Below are 5,949 nucleotides of genomic sequence, written 5' to 3' on the forward strand. Positions count from 1 at the left end.
AGACAGACTTAGATTTGAAGGACAGCTGAAGAAGGCTGATCAGAAATGCGAAGAGACTAAAGATGGAACTAGATTTATTTTATTTTATTTAGGTAGACTTTTTATATAATTTGAATAGACACATAAATGTAATGCTCATAGAAGGATGAAAATATGAGAATAGAGATAATTTGTTTTATAAAAATAGACTAAACTTGTCAACAGAAATTGATGAGTATATTTAAAATTCTAAAACAATTTGTCAAAAATACATTAGATGTCCAAATCCAAAATAAAACACCAGCAAACATAATGAAACAACATATTAAAAGTATAACATGTTATTATGAACCAGATACTTCCCAGAACTCTGCAGATTGATTAATATTAGAAAATATGTTTACATATGTATACACATACACACACCCCATATCAGCAAATAAGAAAAACATCCTGATAATCCCAGTAGATATTAAAAAGGTCTTTGATTACATTCAGTATGCATTAATCATAAACTGTGAATTATGGGAATTTAATGATAAAGAATATGAATCATAAACTGATTCAGCATGGGCTGGGCATGCTAGCTTATGCCTGTAATCCCAGCACTTTGCAAGACTGAGGCGAATCTTTTGAGGTCAGGAGTTCAAGACCAACATGGCCAACATGGTGAAACCCCGTCTCTACTGAAATTATATACATTAGCTGGGCATGGTGGCACACACCTGTAATCCCAGTTACTCTGAAAGCTGAGGCAGCAGAATCGCTTGAACCTGGAGGCTGAGTTTGCAAAATCATGCCACTGCACTTCAGCCTGGGTGACAGAGAGACTCAGTCTCAAAAAAAAAAAGGAAAAGAAAAAAGAGTCAGCATAATGCAGACTTCAAGGCCCTTGGGTTGGCTTTTACCTACATCCTAGTGTCATCTCAGATACCCTTTCCATTGCATTTTTTATTCTGCCTGAGGACCACCGCTTGTGTTGATCTTGTGTTCGTAACATTGGCTTTCCTCTTGATCTAATCCAACACCTTCAGTTCCCCAATAAAAGAGCTATGGCCACCAGATTAATAAAATCCTTTAGTTATTTGCTATTATATCACTAAATCCATCTTCTAAAACTATTACACTTCTATATAATTTCTCTATTTCCTTTAAAACTAGTTTAATAAACCACACAGAGATAGAAGTTGTTAGCTCTTGCTATGGCTTGAATGTTCTCTATAACTCATGCTGAGATCCATTTGTAGTTCAGAAACATGACTATTGTCTTTTCAAGCTTATATGAGATCTGGCTCCCTCAATCCTTGCTATGATATCAGTACATTACCTGTCTGATGTGAAAAAGAAAAGATAAAATGAAATAAAAACTCAGACACCACAGAGCGTTTCCACCAGTAAGAAGGCTCTCACCAGATCCAGCCCCTCAATCTTAGAATTCTCAGTCTCCAAAACTGTAAGAAATAAATTCCTTTTTAAATAAATTACCCAGTTTCCAGGATTGTTTTAATAAGTAACAGAAAATGGATGAAAACTGATCCGTCTCCTGATGTAGATATTGGAGCCAAAACTTTATACTCATTACTCAAATAGAGGATTTTTTCACAGGGTAAATATTCAAGGGAGGCAGGGCTGAATTCTACATCAGAAGATAACATCTCAGAAGAACAGATGTTAATTTTTACTCTCCCCTAGAAACTATAATGTACACAGGCTGTGATGCAGGCTTGACCAATCAGACTTTGCTACCAAGGATTCTAAATCTAGAGAGAGTGCCAACAAAAAGAGTGTCAGCAAGGCTAGCCATGGACTCTATTGTCAAGCAGCTTTGTGACAGTGACAATGACAATGGCAGTTCCATTGCAGCAGTGTCCTAAGCTGACAGTTCCTGTGATGTGTTATTGGCTAAGGTTTGAAATACCAAGAATCTTAAGGTTCATCTCATTGTTAAGCTTGGATCATCAGCTTTACTAAAGATTCTCTGAGCTCTACAATTTACTTCCTTGAGTGCTATTGATGAAAAACTCTTTTATTGTAAAATATAGCACAGAGAAAGATTAAAACATATGATCAACTTAATAAATTGTTATGTGTTCAACTAGTAACTACCACTTTTATCAATAAATAGTCTTTCCAGACATTATTGAACCTCTCAACGTGCCTGATCTCAATCAAAACCTCACAGCCCTGCTGTAACCATTGTACATATTTAATGGTAGTCATGCTCTGCTTTACTTCACAGTTTAATAACTCAAGAAGTATTCTTAAATACTAGGTTTGATTTTAACTTTTTGGGAGCATGGTTATATATCTTAAGTATTCTTTATTACAGGTCCAATCCATAAATTATTATTTTCCTGCAATCTTATATTTCACAATATAACTGGGCCATTTTACTTGTAAAGTATTTAAGATTCTATAATTTTCACATATTCCCAAGGAATATTTTAACATATTTCTCTGCCCTCTGTATTTTCTATCAATTGATTGTTTAATATAGGGGATTTACAGAGTCAATACATAAATATGTAGCTAATCCTTAAACAAATAAATATGTCTAGCTATATAAATATATCAATCTATATATAGATTGATATATATAAGTATATAAATAGATATAGGAAGTTTATATATAAAAACTTATCTATATATATATGAATCTGTACTAGTTTTATATAGATAAAAATAAATCTTTTCTTCACCTTTTGGCAAGACTGTTCATTACATTCCTCAAGCAAGAGGCATACTGTGTCTGGTTGCCACTTTTGGTGATGTTATCTATTGATTGTGCTTATTGCCTAGATATATTAATTAATTAGTGACATTTTATTATATCATTTCTCCTTTTTTATTAGTAAAATTTTTTATATGAGTAAAATTTTTTTTAATCTGATGTTTTCTATCTCAGAGAAGTTTGCACAGGACTAATAGGCTAAAAGATTTATTTTTTTGCTCTTTTTAATTTATTTTAAAAACTGAATTATTTCTTTATGACCCTCCAAATTTGGCTAATTTGTTGAAAAGTTTCAATTAATTTTTTATTAGTATTTGAACTCACAGTTATACAAAATCTATTTGAAGTGTTTTAATCCATTGTTGTTTTTATTGAAGCAGAAATGCTCCTGTCTCTCCAGTGGGTGGCTCCTATGTCTTCTGAGTTCTTTTGACATGCCCCATTGCAGTCCCTGATAGTTGCTAAAATGTTTCAGACACTTCCTACACATTTTCCATCCCAGATCTGGAATGAGACATTTCTAGTTCTGGTTTGTGTATATGTGGCAGGGGCGGGAGTATGAGGAAGGGTATTTCAAGACCAGAATTTGGGCAATATGAATGTGCATTATTAACTGGGTCTGTTGTTATTTCTACATCTTTCCATTTGACAGAGTTAGAGTGAATAAGTGGATTGAAGTGTGGATGGATGGCTAGATTAGCAGAAAGGCAGATAAGGCCAGGCGCAGTGGCTCCCGCCTGTAATCCCAGCACTTTGGGAGGCCGAGGTGGGCAGATCACGAGGTCAGGAGATTGAGACCATCCTGGCTAACACGGTGAAACCCTGTCTCTACTAAAAATACAAAAAATTAGCCAGGTGTGGTGGCGGGCGCCCGTAGTCCCAGCTACTTGGGAGGCTGAGGCAGGAGAATGGCATGAACCCGGGAGGCGGAGCTTGCAGTGAGCCAAGACCGCGCCACTGCACTCCAGCCTGGGCGACAGAAAAAAAAAAAAAAAAAAAAAAAGGCAGATAACATGCCCTCCGTGAATTCATAGTGTTATGCCTGATTTAAATTGAAGACTGAGATGTATACGTTATCTCTGCTAAATTTCTGTCTTCTTTTTTTCCACATTAAATACATATGTTTTGAAGAATATCAAAAGTGGTAGAATTGGACTATTTATTATATAATATTTTTATATTTATATAAAAATAAAAGGCAGTATTTATATTGATGTTTATACTGATTGCTGTGGTTGTCTGCAATTCATGGCCTAGTTAATGCATAAAAAAGAGCTCTTGGAGAAAGCAATTTCTTAGCTCTTGAAGTATTGTAACAGTTTGTGGCTTCTATATTTGAGAGTAAATTTGGCTAGATATAATACATTTATCTTACTTTGTCTTTGCATTATAACAGTTTGTGGCTTTTATATTTGAGAGTAAATTTGGCTCGATATAATACTATTATCTTACTTTTCCTTTGCTTACTTTTCTTTATGGGAGTGTCACTAATGTGTTATTTCATTTAGTTCTGGAATTAAACATGCTGTTGAGTTTGATGATAACCTCATTTTGTTTTCCTTATAAATAACTTTATGTTTTTGTTGGACTGCCAAAGAGATTTTTCTATTTTTTTTTTTAAATCCGGCTTTCTTAAGAAGCAAATTGTATTTACTTAGTTTTCTATTACTCCAATAAATCATTTCTTCTAATTTTATTTTTTGTTCTTATTTATATTTGTATATAATATTTACATGACTATAATCAATATAGTCACAATTTTATTTTCATCTTATTCATTTGACATAATTTTCACACATTTTATCTGGTGGCTAATATTTTCCATTATAATTTTAACATCTGCATAATAATCCATTAAGGTATTATTTGATATACCATAATACCACCTCCCTATGTTAAATATTTATATCTATTCCCTTTTCTTCATATTACAGGTTAAGTCATTCAGTGTTTTTAAAATTAATAAATTGAAAAAAATTCAATGATTTGGCCTATCATTCCTATAAAAACTGTTCAGAAGTATAAAACATATTAGAGAAAATTTTTATTTATATACTTATTTCTACTTATTTCAGCATGTTTACTGGAATTGAGACCTAGTTTTCTTCTAATCTACAGCTCTAATAGCATAATCCATAAAGCAGAATTCCATGACTAAGACATGCCATTTGCTGTTTTCCTTTGAGTTCTAATTCAAAGAGGTAAACTGTTTGGTCTGTTTTATTGACTTTCAAGTATATCGTGATAGTCCAAACATTGTTCTTCAGAGAAGCAAAGACCAATTCTAAAGTGGAATCTAGAGTGAAATCATATCTATCTATCTATCTATCTATCTACACATATATGAACCTTTGACATTATCTTCCACTAGAAATTGCACCGATTGGTCATCAAAAGGAAGAAGAAACAGATTGTTGAAAACACATTAATGGTTCTTGAAACTGTTCTAATCAGCAAAGGCATCAGTACTGGGAAGAAGTCTGAGAAGGTAACTATTAGTTATCTATTTATACATAATAAATTAACTTAGAATAACAGCTTAAAACATACATCTCACCATTTTTTAAGCCCAGGAATTCAAGGTGAATTAGTGGAGTGGTTCTGGCTCACGGACTCTGATGAGGTTGTAATTAGGATGTCAACTAGGGCTGCTGATACCTGAAAGCTGCACCCAGGACTGGAGGATGAGCTTCCACAACAGCTCACGCACGTGGCTGTTGGGTGGAGGCCTCAGTTCTTCATCACATAGTACTCTCATGACACAGCAGCTGGCTTCCCTGAGTAAGTAATCCAGACCTAGACTCCTATGTTGTACTCTCGTGCTTTTGATGTTTTTTTTTTTTTTTTTCCTACTCCTTAGAACCAAGTCACTGAGATTCCACCTCTTTAAAGGAGGAGAACCAAAGACATTGAGGCCATATTTTAATGCCATCATAGTAACTGCTAAACCATCAGAGAATAATGGGCAAAATACAGAGATTTTATAGCCACACAGGACGTCTCAAATTCTGGCTGTGCTGATTATTACCAATTGAACATTGAGCAGATCAATTGGTGCAACATCCTTGGCATCTTTCTTATTGTTAAGCTAGAGATTATTTATTGTCGGCCTACCTCACTGGATTGTTATGAGACTCACAGAAGAGCATAGAAAATGGTGGTTTTGAAAAACAAATATTTATTAATCTTGAATTAAACATGTATTTGTGTAAGTTTTTAACTCATTGAGGCTAAAATGT

The 5,949-nt window shown here is 33.9% G+C and overlaps 1 non-coding gene across 1 annotated transcript; it reads left to right on the forward strand.

The window, feature by feature from the left end:
- Positions 1 to 1,214: 1,214 nt before the first annotated feature.
- Positions 1,215 to 1,316, forward strand: LOC112205300 (small nucleolar RNA U13). The gene has a single exon (XR_002939201.1). It is a non-coding gene; the product is annotated as a small nucleolar RNA U13 (small nucleolar RNA).
- Positions 1,317 to 5,949: the final 4,633 nt, after the last annotated feature.

Source organism: Pan troglodytes, chromosome 14 (genome assembly GCF_028858775.2).
Source record: "Pan troglodytes isolate AG18354 chromosome 14, NHGRI_mPanTro3-v2.0_pri, whole genome shotgun sequence".
Taxonomy (NCBI): domain Eukaryota; kingdom Metazoa; phylum Chordata; class Mammalia; order Primates; family Hominidae; genus Pan; species Pan troglodytes.